Source organism: Sciurus vulgaris (assembly GCF_902686455.1).
Source record: "Sciurus vulgaris genome assembly, chromosome: 9".
Lineage (NCBI taxonomy): Eukaryota > Metazoa > Chordata > Mammalia > Rodentia > Sciuridae > Sciurus > Sciurus vulgaris.
In genome coordinates this window covers 19,528,118-19,544,567 of record NC_136469.1, presented here as the reverse complement: position 1 = coordinate 19,544,567, position 16,450 = coordinate 19,528,118, and the positions used below count along the sequence as shown (strand labels likewise).

At 40.8% G+C, this 16,450-nt stretch overlaps 1 protein-coding gene across 2 annotated transcripts in view; it reads left to right on the top strand.

Moving 5' to 3' along the window:
- The window catches only part of MAML3 (mastermind like transcriptional coactivator 3), a 392,129-nt gene that overhangs the window by 26,794 nt on the left and 348,885 nt on the right, over positions 1 to 16,450 (top strand). The gene's annotated exons all lie outside the window — the stretch shown is intronic.

Here is a 16,450-nt window from a genome sequence, read left to right as displayed (position 1 = left end):
TTTAAAATCTCTGTATCTGCAGTAAAGTTACTTGCTATCTGGGCCTCGGTTTCCCTACCTGTAAAGCAAAGGTAACAGTAGTTCCTTCATCATAGGCCTGACTTGAGGACTGAGAGAGATGGTTTATTGCAGAATTTCAGTAAAGTTCTGGGTACACAGTAGGCATTCTGTAAATAGCATGTTATTATTAGCACATCACCAAGATGCCCACTGTTGTGCCTCGGGATGGCAGCCTCAGCGGGTAGCCAGGCTGTTCTCTCCAAAAAATAGAGCATGACTCCATGTCTCTGGTGGGGGTATATAAGGAGGAGTGGAGCTTTTCTTGGCTCCTGCATCTCTTAGTGGAGGTGGTTAGCATGTCTAGGCCCCGTTGTAGTGACTTTCCATGTCAGTTCCTATTCCCTCACCACTTTGATCTCTTCCATTCATTTTGGACTTAACTACATGGTGTCTTCGTTATTTATCACCCACCATTCACCTGAATCCTGTTGTGAGCCAGATGCCGAGACAGCATGGAGGTGAACCATCTGGGCTACTGCCTTTGTCCTGAAGGGCTTGAGGAGGGTTTAGGTAGATGGAGGATGGAGGATGAAATGTTAGAAGTGAGCAGGGAGTCTTGGCAGTGTTGAAACAGAAGGTTCAGAGCAGAGAGCGGAAGAAGAGGCTGGTTAGAATAGTCAACATGAGGATGCAGGAGGCCTTGGAGGCCATTTTCAGGATGGAGAACCCCATGATCCAGGTTGAGAGAAACCACAGGGGATTTAAACAAGGGAGTGACATGGTTATTAGACTTTGGATAAGGCACCCAGATGACCATATGAAGGACAGGTGGAGACAAAGACTGGAAGCAGGGAGGCCAGGTAAGGGATGATTGAACACTCCAGTGGAAATGTTGTAGGGCTTCAGAGGGGAGAGGTACATAGATGTGAGACCATTTTCAAAAAATATGGGGCAAATGATTTATTGGAGAGACAAGGGAGGACTGCAAATGGCTGAGCCTTCAGAGTGGTCGGAATTGGAGAAGCAAAGATAGCATGGAAGGGGGAGAAGAGTGGCAGAAACCTTGGGAAGCACAGCTTCATCTTTAAAGGAGACAAGGAGCATTGAAGGAAGGCCAACCTAGCTGCTGTTATTGGCAACTGGGAGCTCCTGGCTTTGTGTCAGTGGTGGCAATGGCGAATGGGGGGTGTGGAATGAGAAGTGTAGCTTGACTGAGGAAAAGCAGTGCTCCAGAGGGGAAGGAGGGGGTCAGGCCATCTCAGTCAGGAGAATGGCCTGCTTTCAAGTAGCCGGTGAGCCTCTTGGGGTAGGACTGTCTTAAGAGCCGTGGTTTTGTAGTTCTTGTTATTGACTGCCTCCCCATGCTATTACAGTCTTATTTTTTATTCTAAAAGAGGGAATTATGGGGTTGCCAATTTAAAGCCTATACGTTCTCTACACAGGAGTGGCGTGGTCATTTGGTTTGACTTCTCTGTGTGCGTACACATACATATGTATGTAATACAATTTGGATTCTTAGAAAGGACAAGTAAGAGGAAGTCACAAAATTACTAATTGCTTTATGGTGAATTCTTCATTGTTTGAAAACATACGCATTTTAATAGCTTTCATTTTATAAAAATGCTCATTTTATTGAGTATTTTCAGCTTACATATGTTAATATTAATTTCTGTTCTGATACAAGTTGAAGGGTCTTTTAATAGAACACATACGAATGGAATGTCTAAACTTCAGGATATTGAGAAATAAGCTAAAGTTGGGCTTAATTAAAAAGCCAAAGCCATTGCTCAGTTTCTTTAATTAAAGGGCATTAGAGAACAATTAATTTCTGTGAATCATTTCTTTTAGAAGCATTGGCCTCTTCTGCCTTGGAGAATCTGACTCCGCTTTGGATGCAGGGCTTTTGCTGCCTGGGCATGGACCTAGGAAGACTTGCTTGTGGGTACTTCCAGGGCTGGGGTCGCAGTTCAGGATACCCAAAGCTCTGCCCTCTGTACCATGGGCCTTTGCGCAGGAAGAACAAGATGTATTCCAGGTTTTCTAGTTTACCAGCCTGACGACTGAAGAAATGTCAGCTTAAGACAAATTAAGGTTGGAAACAGGCCTGGTAGCCCTGAATGTCCAAATGCTAAATCCACATACTCTGGGTGACCCTCTTCCTTCCCCTCCCTTCTTTTTCCTTCCCTTCTCTTCTCTTTATTGCAGTGCTGGGGGTGGAACCAGGGCCTTGTGCATGCTAAGCACGTGGTCTACCAGTCCCTAAAGTCCACTTTTTAAAGAGGTGCTGAGGGTTCCGTTTTGTGATACGCTTAGTTCCCATCACCTAGATTCTTATCACGTTTCTAAGGGACGCCTTGGGTGGGACCTCAAGGCTCTTGAGAGAGCACTCCTATGGTTAGCCTTTCTTTCCGATTTAAGAGGGACTTGGCAATGGCTCAGTGTGTTTCCTCTTAGAAACTTTCCCAGGCAGACCTAGTCAGCGCCACGTAAGGAAGTCATATCTCTGCATTAGGCAGCCGCTGGGAGCTACACAGTAGGTCATGTGAGCTCTGTGGTGGGCGTGCCTAGCTGCCAATCAAGAAGGTAGTGTCTCGGACACTGCTTCACGGTAGCCACTGTCTCCAGCTCTCCACCCTCAGGCCTTGAGATGCTAACACACGCAAGGCATTGTGCAAGGTGTGGGGATTAAGCAGATGTTCCAGAAGCTTTGAGAAGACTTTGGAGGAAAAGGGCAGAATGTGACCTCAGAGAAAAGGGTCAAATTACGTTTGTTGGAAGGGCAAGCATTCTGAGGACTGAATTTGGAAGTGTGAGAGGAAAGAAAGCTCCTAAGTGGTAATCAGCACTTATCGGAATTTTTTGGGGGGAAATCTGACTAAATTTTCCCTAGAAACCGAAGTAAAACTTGGGGATTTTCGTTTCAAAGCTTAATCACATCAAGGTTTGTCCTGACACAAAGAGCAGTGTTTGTCTTGAGTCTGCATGAAAAAGGCCCAACCTGGGCTCCACTCCAGGAACCTTCCAGAAAGGTGGGGTTTAGTTCTGTCCTCTTCTCCTCCTGATTTATGATGAGTTCTCTTTCACCTTCCTAACTTCAGCTGATTATTCCAAGGATACGTTCAGTGCCTGCCTACACGAAAAGAGACCAAACTTCTCTTAAAGATGTTTCCTCCTCAAAATTGAATTTCTGATGTTTTACTCTTTAAATGCTTTGTGTTCCTTAGACCTGAATGGTGGGGCGCAATAATGGACTTCAAACATCACTGTCCCCAAGGAAGTAGGCTGTACTTACTTTTTCCTGTAGCCCTAAGAAGATCCTCCTGAACCAATCAGACTCAAGAACCTAATGGAAGTTATACTTGAGAGCAGGGAGAGAGGGAGGGAAGCCGGTTCAAAGAAGTTTACCAGGTGTCAATTTCTCACCTGCTGCTTAAAAACTTTTGTAAATACATCTTTGTTTAAAAAAAAAATTATCCACAGTTGCACTATTCAGGTGGCATATGCTATGAAATCGGGTATAATTTTTCAGATGCTTTTTTACTGTATATGTAGGCATATAGGTGCTTTCTTCCATTTTCCATAATTGGTAATACCTCCTAGCTAATCTGACAGTTTATTTAGCATGCGTTTTTGCAAGTCATCTGAATAAACTTTCTCTGGGGCAAGTTGGGACTGAAGAAATATAGTCACGTTGTAGTAGAAAAGTAATTGTGGTCTGAAATGTGAAGCTGTTTTTTGATTATACCTATCTCTTTAAAAAGGTATAGAGCTCTTCTTGGAAGAGGTTTGAAATGCTCAGAATTTGTTTTTTGCCTTATATTTAATATAGGAACCATATTGTTTTAGAGCAGAATGGGCGCTATTGGAGGATGAGATAGTTAAAAAAATTAGGATCAAAACTCTTAAGTACCTAAAGTACTTGTAGATATTTACTTAATGTTTAAATGCTGGTGTGCTTTTTTAAAGAAATGATGACACTTTCAGTTTTGTAGATTGTTCTCATTTTGTTATTCCTGTCATCTGAGTGGTTTTTGTCTTATTTTGTCATGCAGTGCCGGGGAAGGAACCCAGGGTCCTCACACACAGTAGGCAAGCCCTCTACCACCTAGCACCTAGCCCACCCCTAGCCAAGTTGCCCATACTGGCCTGGAACTTGTGATCTTCTGCTTCAAACTCTCAAGTAGCTGGGTTTGCAAGTGTGTACCACTCAAGTCTAGCAGAAAAAGTCATTTAATAAAATAAAATAAAATGTGTCTGTAAAACTCTGCTCTTTGCCTTGGCACACTGAGTCTCTATCAACACAGGCTAAGTCAGGGGCTGGTGCAGAAGGAGAGTCTTGTCCCCGTCTCTGGAGCCTATGCACCTCTTTTTCCCTTTCAGAAATGGTGGTTTAGTCAAGCTCACCAGCCAAAGCCTGTTTCTGATGGATTGTGGAAGAACATGGGAACCTGTTTTCTCTTAGAATCACAGAAAGATATGCTATGCTGTAGAGTGGCTGAGATAGTCTGTCTTCTGAGGCTTCTAACAGTGGCGTATTTATGTGAAAAGAAAAGCGTATTTAACATTTTGAATTTCACCCAGGTTATGGTATGTGTCAGGGAAAGGTTAATATTTGTATCTCTTTGGTGCAATTAGGAACAGCTAAATCTCTCTGCTTCAGAAACCACTGCAAGATGTAACAACAGAACAAAAAAAAAAGCTTTAAGAAGGCAAGAAATTGAGTGTGAGTTTAATAGTTATGTGTCCAAGTGAAAACAACTTTGCCTTTGATGTTTCTCTCTACAACATATCCAATGGCAGAATTTCCAGAAAAACACCTCATCTGTAAACTTAGAAACAGTCAGACTCTATTAGAAGCTTAAAATTAAGTCTGTCCTTCAGTCTGGATTGAGTTTTTAGCCCAGAAGATTTTCTTTGATACTAGAAGTGCATTTTTCCTAGAACCACTGTGTGTTTTTTAAAATAATGTCTAAAGACCACAGCAATGTAACCCATTCCTAAGGAGGCTCTTGAGTTGCAAACTGTGTGTCCTCGTAATGCTTCAGCTCTGGGAGCAAGCCGCGAGGGACACCTTTCCCCTATCTGCTGCTAATTTCAAAATGAAAAGTGAGAGTAAAAAGGACAGTTAATAGCATAACCCATATGTTTCTCTATGAAGAAAAAAAAAGATTAAGGAGAAACTATTAGATCTTAGCTGTGACTGGTCTTTATATGGGAAAAGATTAATTCTGATGGACTAACTATATCTAAAATTAGAACTGTGGGAAAGGATTATATGCAACAAAATGCAGAAGATTAATGTGGAAGCATGATGCCAAGGATTGGATGCCTTAAAACATGAATCTACATCAGACGTCTTTACCCAGTTCCATGTAAAAGGAAGGGAACAGAAAAACAAAGAGGGATATCAGTTTAGCCAAAGGTTTTGTTAATTTGTCTATGGTTAATAAGGACTTTTATAAGACATCATCTAGCTTGTATGTGCAGCTTTTTGTATATAGTATCGGTAGTAACCTGTAATTTAATACTGCTCATTGCTCATTAGGAGAGGCACTCAGATTCGCCTTGTAGATGTCACACTCTGGTTAGCTTTTAACCTCGAGAGACCATCTTGATCGTGATTGGAAGTCTCTTTTCAATCCCATAATTATTAATTTGCTTCTCTGGAGGAGCTAAGAGTAGTTGACTAAACAGAGAAATGGAAGGATGTTTGATGGCAGAAGAGTGCCTGTCTTCAGATGCATCGATATAGTGTATCCCACTGTGTCTCTTAGAGGTGGCACAGAGGAAATCTGTACCACGTGTAGGAACACAAACTGAACCACTGGTGGACATCCAAAAATGGATGGTGAGATGTAAGAAAGAAAGATAAGCATCCAGGGAGATATCAGATGAGTGTAAATGGATTTCCATCTAATATAAGACTTTAATGGCTGAATCCAGGTTCTTTCACACCTGAAATGAGTGAACAAGTAGTTACAATATATTAAAATTGTTGATCACAGGAACATCTTTTAAATGATTTCTAGAAAGGATGATGTAGCAGAAAACAGAAATAAGTTTTCCTCTCATGGGAGAAGAAAATCTGGAGGTTGACCTGAGTAGATGATTTTGGAAACACCCTTACATCAAACTTTTGCCTTAAATTCTGTTGGAAATTCAGCAGACTTTTACGTTTAGACAGGGCGCGGTGGTGTGCACCCATAATACCAGTGACTCAGGAGCCTGGTGCCAGAGAATCACAAGTTTGAGGCCAGCTTCAGTAAGGTAGTGAGATTCTGTCTCAAAATAAAAAATAAAAAGAGCTGGGGATCTAGCTCACTATCAGAGCACCTCTGGGTTCAATCTCTAGTAGTACTAAACTAAATAGATAAAATTGGGAAAAAAAAAAAAAAAAAGAACATTACTAAGCTACCTTGAACTGAAGCTGCTGCTGACAGCCACTCTTGCTAACAAGCCTATGTTAATTTCCAAATTCCCTATCAAAAAATAATTTGGTTGACTCATTTGAATTGCAGGACCCTATATCCTTCCTGTGTATGCCCTCAGATGCAGCAGGGGCAGCAGGGGGAGAATCTGTTCAACCTGGATCCCTGGGTCCGAAGTGGCTCTTATGTATGTTGTTTTTGGAACTGAAGAGGGTATCAGGTTCTCTTTCCCTGCTACGGCTTATTCATATCCAGTGGGCTGTCATATAAATATTGACCAGAGGAATGCCTCAGAGCTTTCTAGAACAGTTTCAGTGGTACATACTCTTCTCTTGGTAGGAACTCATCTGTTCACACTGTACTAAGCATTTTACTCATAGTGACTCTCTTGATCTTCAAAGCAGCCCTGCAAAGTAGCATGTTTACAGATGAGGAGACTGAGGCACAGAGAGGCTGTGCGACTTGACCTGGGTCATACAGTACTGAGTCTAGGAAATCTAGATTCAGAGTCTACACTCACGACTATTATTATTATTGTCATTGTTACTATTATTGCCTTTCTTTTGCAATGCTGGGAACCCAGCATGCCAGACAAGAGCTCCAACTCTGAGCTATATCCCTAGCCTGTAACAGTTATTTTTTAGAAGACTGAACACAGAAGGAAAAAAAGAAGGGAAAAAAACCTTAAATATTTTGACTTATGGGTTGTAGTTGATATAGAGAGAACATTTTGTGGCAATTGTCTAGCTATAGACTGAAGAAATAACTAACTGTGGATGTCATGTCTCTCATTTTAGAACACTTAAAAATGAAGTTAGTGTGTTCTTTTAGGGTTTATATTCCTTTTGGGATATATTACTTTTGGCATATATTAATGTTTATAGCCTTAAAAATATGTATACACAATCACCCTGAGAATTATTAGATCAAATTCTGTTCTTTAATCTGGGCTTTTGTCCTCTGATCCTATGTGACGTCCTCAGAGAACCTGTTTACCTCCTTTGATAACTTCAACTTTTTTGTAACTTTGTTAAAGATACAGCTGTCATTTAGAACCTTTAATTTGTATTTTTATAGGACTTAGGAAAGTGGTATCAGATTAGACCAATTTCTCTACTGGATCTATTTACCGTTTTGATATATTTTGTAATTTTTAAAACTGTTTTACGAAGGGTTTCTGATTTGGAATAACTTGCTTTGTCACTGATGCATTTGAATGTTTTCTTAGGGAAATAAATCTTCTGTAACTTTGACTTTTTAAGTTTTGTGTTTAGATCATGCATAAAAACATAAAACTGCATTTAAGTTTAACTTTATTTTTACAAGTTAGATTTTTATATTATATGGTCAGTAGTAAACATACCTCCTTTTCCTCTTCCTTCTCCTTTTTTTTTTTTTTTTTTTTTTTTTTTTGATCCAAGGATTCACTGTATTACCCAGGCTGGTCTTGAATTCCTGAGCTCAAGTGATCCTCCTGCCTCAGCTTCTTGAGTATCCAGGACAACAGTGGTATACCAGCCACCTTAGGCATGCCTTTTAAAGGTCTTACTTGAGAACATTTAAGAACATACAGGGGATATGTTTGGATTGATATAATTAGGAACCCCAAACATGTACTTTGAGTTGTGGTAAATAAGATATAAGATAATGGTCCTCCCCATAATTAGGATTTTTCTTGTTTTAAGACCCTAACCATCACCCAGATGACACCAATGGTAAGATGAGAGATATCTCCCTTTTAAGAACAAAATCCAGAACTTTTTAAAAAGGAAATAAACATGTTTTTTATTCTGAAGGAAGAGGAGAGGCAGCCCAAGTCTGGCACTCAGCATGGACTGCCCAGAGCAGCAAGTGTCCCCGGAGCCCAGATGCTGGGTGGGTCCTGCAGCTCCCCTTACTGAAGGTGGTCTGTGCAGTTGTACTCACCTCTGGATGGAAAGGGCCTGGGCTTTCTAAAACTCTCCTGGGCAAGGGGAGATGTAAATCCAAAGTGCTAATCCTTTGTCATCAGTCATAATCCCCAGGCACTTCTTTACAAGCTAAGTGTTACTGATTCAATTTGGCCCACTGTGTTCAGCTTCCTTAAAACCTGCTGCAGTTTCAGTTGAGTAAAACATGATTCACTTCCTGCCCTGTAGGGGATAAGCCAGCTCTATGGGTTCAGTGTGCCAGTGACCCAAGCTACCCACCCTGGAGGGGATGGCTACTTGGAAAGCCTTGGGGGTGGCCTCTGGGGTCGGAGTGGCTGTTACTAATGAGACTTTCTGTGGGGGTTGAATCGGAGCAGAGGGCTCTGTGTGACTCGTGTTTTCTTTTGTGTCCTTTGTCGGCCTCCTGGTCCTTGGTCCTCATGTTGCAGTAGGGTAGACACCTCTAGGTTTCAGGTGAGAGCAGTCATCCAAACACAGGGTCATGTCCTTTGTGAGGTGTCTTCCTCAGGAGATCACATGGAGACATGGCAGGGCTGTTCTGAGTAAGGGACCTCCTGAGTCAGGCCGACTCTGGGGTCTTGGAAAAAGGACAGAGTTGTTTTGAACATATGAAAAAAGGTAAAAAAAAAAAAAAAAAAAATATTCAGAATCCTGGGAACAGTATAACTGGATTTGAGTTTGGATGTTCAGAATTTGTGGTAATTGTGATATGGCTTTTTACCTTGAATGAAAAAATAGCGGTGAACAAGAACAGGCATGGGATAGGATGTTTAATCCATTCAATAAAATAAACTGCTTTTATTTAGAATCAATCTTTGGCAGGGGTGAGGGGAGGACAAGGAAACAATAAAATTGCCTGTAAAATCACCAAAGATCTTTAAGGTATATCTCCAGCAAATTTTTTGTGGTCTCTGAATTTGTATGTATTTCCTTGTCACTTGACTTTCAATGAGTGCGAATTGGTAAATGTTTTCTATTTTTAAATTGACATCTGCATGTCTACTGATTCTGTGTATGTGGTGGTGGGAAGACCCTTTATATTCAAACATAAAATTTAAAAGGGTGATTATCTGCATTATAAAAAAAATAAAGTGACTTCCTAAGATTGTCACTTTAATATTCATCTAATGGCAAGATTTCTCTGTACAAATGTATTTAGCTTTTCAGAAATATTTCATTTACTTAAATCGAATACAGTTATTTATATAGTGTTCATGGCCCAGTGTCCACTTCCAGATCAGAATATATTGTACATGCCCAGAATCACCAAGAAGTAAACTTAATACAGCCAATCATAGTTGTCTCACTTTCCTGTGAACATTCGTACAGAGAAAGCACCAGATCTACCCTGGTGTTGGTCTTTTGCATTCAAAAGACCAGAAGGCAGATATAAGAGTTCTGTTATTTTAGATGAAAATATTTATTCCCATGTGTTAATTTGCAAGCCAAGTAAAAATTCTAAGGGATATTTCATAGCTTTGCACATTTTACTTGTTTATGAATTGTTTCATGGACAGCAGAATTTTTTTCTAGCCATAGTTTTATTTTAAAAGCGAAAATTGAGAGTGGAAGCATTTGTGTTAATTGAGAGTGAGCTCTTGAGTTTCAGGAGGAAGGAAAACATGTACTTTGAGTCTTAAAAATAAAATGTATTGTTATGGGCTATGAATAACCCAGAAGTAGTGCTAACTCATGTGGAAGTCTTTGTGGGATAAAATCTTTGAGTAGAAAGGTAATGAACTGAAAGAATTATTTCATATCTGTATAGGACAAATGTTTCACAGAATGCCAGAGCATAATTAGCACATTGCATTGAAATGACACTTCATGTGTCCTGCCCTGTGGAATGTTGTGACTCTATGGCATGTGCGTTTGGGGCTTTTTATTTAAATAGGGCAATTTGTTTATGTTTGCATAAAATAACATTATATTTACACTGTTAAAAATATACTTAGTGCAGAAGATTTGAGGCAGTTGGAAATTATACCAGTCACGGAATATTTGATGGTATTGAGGATAATTATCAAAGACTTTATATGTTATAATGGTATTACAGTTCTGTTTTTGAAAAAAGAAACCCTCACTTTTAAAGGTGCATCATGCAGTATTTACAGATGTGATATAATGACTGGAATTTGCTTTAATGTAATATGGGAGAGAAAGGTAGGTATGGAGTAAGAAACAGGAGAGGCATTGGCTGAAGCTGGGTGGTGGTGATTTATTACACTCTCCTCACTCTGTTGGTGGACTGGAAATGTTTAATAATAAAAGTTTTTTAAAAAAGAAACATGCATAAAACTTATCGAGTAGAAATACATTGATATTTTTTCAAGGGGAGCTGGGGAGGGTAACAAGGGAAGGAAGTGCCTAAAAATATCACAGGTTTGATTGCATTGCAATTACATACAGCTATATACAGCTACATGATTTTAAAACTCCATAATATTGTAGTTTTATTTTAATTAAGGTAAGCCTCTGCTTAGGTTAAAGAAAAAAGAACACTTGCCATTTTGACAACAATCTTTGTTTCAGCAAACAGTTCCGTACAGTACTCCTTGTCAGGTACTGTAGAAATTGCTGGAAATTCAGAGAACACTGATGCAGGCCTTACACTGAAGTAACTGGGATTTCTCCATGGTATTCCACAGTATGATGTGATAAGGGCTCTAGTAGACTTAGGAAAAGTGCTCTGGGAACAGAGGCTGAGGTGATTTTTATTCTGCTTTGTTCAGGCAGGGGGTAGGGAAGGAGCATGTTTGGGAGTTGGTATCTGTGCTGGGCCTTGAGGAGTAGTGTTTTTCTGGGCAGAGGCCTGGTAAGGCTCTGGGAGAGCCATGGCAGGCATAAAGAACAGGATCTGTAGCAGGGAGCAGGGGAATGTGGGTTGGGCCAGCCATACCTGGGTTCTTTGAATGTGGGGTAAAGCAGGTGGGAGCAGGTACAAGAACATCAAAGTAAAATTCAGAATTTGAGTCCCCCCTGCCAGAGGACAGCATACTTAACATCTGTGAGCCTGAGTTTGCAGGTCCAATGTCAGACCACACCTGTGCCCTTGGATAGCGTCCGTCTCCCCTGCTGGAGCTGAGGGGTTCTAGGTGTCTTAGCTGCAGCATGGCCTCACTCAGTTGCACACACTGGCATGGTGTACAGGTGAAGTTTGCTGACAGCCAAAAGCTCTCTAATCCTCTGTCAAACAGATTGCTTTTGTGGGAGTTCTGGTTGCTTTTCTACTTAAATTGAAAAACAGTGGTTGTGTGCGAAGCCCATCAAGTAGGGAAATCCTTGAGATTATTTATTGGAGTAGAAGGTCTGATTCTCCCAGACCAGCGCAAAGGCAGGGTGACTGTCTCTGGAGGACCTCACCAGATGGCTTCTGAGCAGAGGTGGACTTTTACCAAGAAGTGACTGAAACTTGAGCTTCAGTCTCCTTATTTGCACAACCCTCTACAAAATTCAGGGAGGGGCTCTAGAAATTTCTATCTAGTCATGTTTTTATTTATATTAGTCATTTGACTCCTAAAGGATAAGGCCTAAAGGCTCCAGGTCTCTCAAAACCAAGATGTCTTTGGCTTCTGAGCAGCACGTGAAAGTTTCTCCCTGCTTCATATTTTTGTTCTGAAAAGAACAGATAGCAATATTTTGTCCCTCACCAATTGCTATGCAATTGTATGTAAAATGGAAGTAGATGCTATTTTGAGGGACAAGTGAAATATGATAAATAATCTGATCCTGACACAAGAAGGAAAGGAACCCACACCTCCTGGGTAAACTCGCCTGGTTCTGAAGAGAATCTTTGCTGACTTTGGTCCTGCCCAGGGCGTGCTGGTGGGCATGCTGGCTTGTCCCCATCACCTGGCACTATTGCTTTGGCTTCTTGCTTTCTGTATTCTCACTTTCCTTCTCTGACTATAGTGATCCCTTGACTTCCCATAGCCCAGCTGTGCGGCCCGAAGCAAAACCAGTTCTGGTGTTACTGACAGTGAGTATGTGAAACAGTCTGGGCTTCTCTACTGCTTCCCACAGACTGAGCACTGATGCTTCTATTCTATATTGAACAGCTTGATATTTTTTTAACATCCCATCCTCGAATATGTTTACTTTACATATTTTGCTTTATACCATCAAGTCCACATGTTACCTTTAAAGGTGTGGAACATGACTTTCAGGGAAGGGACAACATGGATCTGGATCATCTTATGGAACCAGAAAGTAGAGGAAATTGTCACACAATCAAAATGACATAGGTGAGATTGGCCAGTTTGATATCTCCCACTGGCCAAATTGGGAGAATTTAGCCATCATAATAAAAATGGTAATAGATTATCACCAATTTAATAAAATATGAACTCCATTATTACTGATGTAGAAATTAATCAGGTAAACAGGTGAGGGGGGGAGGTGAAAGCTCTTATTCAGAGCTAACCACTAAGCATAAAAGGATTGATATTACAAAGTTATCAGTGTGTGAGACTGAAAAGTGAACATTTGATGAGCAACAGGTTATTTACATAGCTCCAAAGTATCAACCCACAAATGACTTAATTAATTACAAAGGCAAATCTGACTTCATAGCCAAGAAATCTGGAAGAGATCACTTTAACCAAATGATCCAAGTTAACATCACCAGTATAGAGAGAAAGCAACATCATGTTCCTCTTGATATGATGCACTGAGAAAGATGGAATGTTATTTCTGCCTCATTTGAAAAAAGAGTGACTTGAACCCAATCGTGACAGAATATCAGACAAACTCAAACTGAGGGTTGTTCTATGAAGGAGTGGGCCTGGGCTCCTGAAGAAGTCATGTTCAAGAAGTCAAAGACCTGGAGAGGGCAAGGCTGAGGGCTGGAGTTGCATCCATGGGCAAGTTGGAAGAAGAGGGCAAATACTTTCTTTGTATTGCTGCTGGGAACCTCTGGCTTCCTGAAGAGCAGGTTCCTGAGGGAGTTTCCAAAGTTAGCCCTTCAAGTGAGGTGGAATAGTGGAGAAAATGCTCTCACAGTGAAGGTTACAGGAGACATGGCAGAAGACTGGTCTCCTTTCACAAAAGGGTACAGAAAGGCCAATGTCAACTTGAGTTTCCCAGGTATGTTCCTTCAAGACATTTCTATTTATCAAGCCCTTATTACCTAAATGATGTTTATCAAATTCTAGAACAGAGAGGGGGAAAAAATTAGGATAACTTAATAAAAATCCACAAATGCTTATGTGAATATGTCTCATGTAAGTGTTAACATTGGCAGCAATCCTTGGAACATTCTAGTCATGGCTGGTCATTTGGACCAGAGATTATTGAACATCCAGTGTGTTTGCAAGCACCTGTATGTGTGATGTCTTGTAGAAAAATTATGCAAACTCTTGAACTTTTGCATTGATAGGCTCAGCCTCAGTTTCATCTCAGATCATCTTTTTCAGGCTTCCCCTGAAGATTTAATGAACAGTGAGGTGGCCAAGTGATGGAAAGATAAAAGGCCTGTCCACCAGCCACCAGATAGAGGGGCAGTGTCGCAGAGGTCACGATTCCTCAAGCTTTCCATGTTTTTTGTAGAATACATCTAATGCCATGTTGAATACACCTAGCCTAGGTAAGGTCAGCTCATACCTATAATGTTTTGACAGCTGGTTAAATATTTTGTGGCTATGGTTTTTAAGATTTAGCCATAAATAAATCATTTCAAGCACATTTTGACAGGTGTGTAAGTACTAACCTAAAAATTCATTATTTATCCTTAATCACATTTTGTCCTTTTTTTTTTTTTTTTGTATTGGGATTTATTTCATCACATGAAATTGCTTGTTTTTTTTCTTAATAGGAGTATTATTTTAGGTTAACCAGAATGCTAGGCCCCTCTCTGGTGAAGAGGGATTTATTGCTATGCAGACGACTGAAGTTAGAGAAAGGTGGAGCAGTGGCACCAAGTTGCACTGCCTGCACCTGAAGCATTATCTTTCTCTGTGCCCTTTAGTCCATTTTTTAAAAATTATGGCTCTTTATAGTTTGTTTTTCAAGTACACGTGACTTTGAATGTTGCCTTTAAATTTAATTACTCTTTCCTGTAAGTACTTTTCTTTGCAATGTTTTTCCACAAAAGTGTTTGCTGGTCAAAGTTCACTTTTTAATACCCTATGAAGGAGACTTTTTCAGGCAGGGCTCTACCCACCACGGAGAATATGCAGTGCTCGATGACAAAGACACACAAGTGTCCACATTTATTATCAGAGTGCAAAGGGAAGGCTTGAAGCTCACTGAAGGAAAGGACAGAGGACACACATTCACATGGAGGCTTCTGCCCAGGCCTCACCTCCGTCCTGTTCTGTGTCACTGTGCTTGCTGGTTACTATCCTGCTGAATCAAGGTCCCTGTGCAGAGGCTGTGCTGGTAGTAATGAAATACCTTCCCAACGGGTCAAAACTGAGAGATCTTACTGTCCAATTTCCTGACCCAGATTTTTTTAAAAAATGTTAAGAGGATGGTCAAGGAACCAGAGTTGTTTTTGTCGCCCCCTCTCTCTTGCTGGCTGGTGCATTCCTTGGCTGCAAAGGGACAGTTCACGCACAGTCAGCTACATTTATACCAGTCACAGCCTCCTCCTTCTCCCAGTCACCCCCCCTTTCCACTTAAGGTTTCTTTTAGTTTTTGCAAAGCAGCCATGTGAGAGGAATAAAATAATTTTGAAGAGCATTATATGGTGGGAATTTTGACAATGAGTGGAAGATGGTAATTACTCTCTTCCATTAGACTCAGTGGCTTTGGACAGATAAGCTGTATTGAAACGTGTGACCAGGGCATGGGATCATGGATTGTCTTTCACTGTTGTCATGGCGACAGTGATGCAGGTGGCCTATAACTGCCGGGCTGTCAGATCTTATACATCAAACTGGTGCTAAGTGAAAATATGTTAGAGGCATTGGGGAAAAAATTGCCAGCAGTGTTTATAGGATCAGCTGGAGAAAAGCTAGCCTACTTGAAGAAAAGATTTCCGTTAAAAGCTCTAGGTGATTCCGAGGAAGTCAGAGTTTTTACTTTTTATTAATAAGATGAAAGTGGACTATTAAAAGAAAAGAAATGGCTTCTGGATGTGGCATAGCTGTCTGCATACACATAATTAACACAATGCCTTTCTGCTTCCCCCTTGAGCTAACGTGATAACATGGTGGCCTCAGAAGAGGCAAGAAGACACCTTACGGTCTCGAAGCTGCTTGGGGATTAGGGAGCCCGCTCTGCACACTGAAAAGGTCTGAGACGTCTTTTGCCAGAGAGCACCACTGGGTTTTTGCTAGTTAGAAGTGGTAAGAAGTCATTGCTGTAAAATTCTAATAGAGCACTTTGAGCATGAGCAGATAGTCCTGCTCTGGGATGCTTGCTGCAGGGGGTCTGTGGAAGGTTGGGAGATACATTCTGCTGGGGGGTTTGTTCCTTGTCAAGTAGTTGCTACGACTCTTCTTCTCCCTTCTTCTCTCTTCACAATCTCTTCTCTCTTTCCTTAAAAAATGATGAATGTCTTCAACTGAAACCCTCAAATGCTGAGACCGCTGTGTAACTTATATGCATGTGATTACGTGGTCCCTTGTCCCAACAAGTTGAAACCTGCCTTGTATTTCTCATGGAACCAGACCATCTTGATAATATAGGGAGAGAAAAAGTGTGTATGTTTCCATTTCCATTTTATATTGAGGGAAACAAGTTTCTGTGGTATTTGAAAAGAAGTATTCAGGACAGGACAGGGTATTCACTGGAGCATCCGGTGGGACAGGGGGCAGTGGATCCTTTGGCCTGTGTTAGGCAGTGGCTTTACCTCTGAGATTTTACTTGTGGTACTCTTTGGCCTATTCTTGAGCATTCAAGTCTAAGTTCACAGGAGAAAGTGAAAACACTCTTCCATCCCCTTGGCATGTAATCAATCAATCAATCAATCAATCAATCAGAGTAAGAGGGATTCATCTTAATCCAACACGTATTTTGAATATGTACTAATTGGTAGGTAGTTAACTAGGTCCTGGTAATGAGAAGGAAGTAGAGTCTCAAAATTATTGAGCACCTTGTTTTAAATTAACCTTCATAGTAATCTGAAAAAGTCGTTACCATTACCAT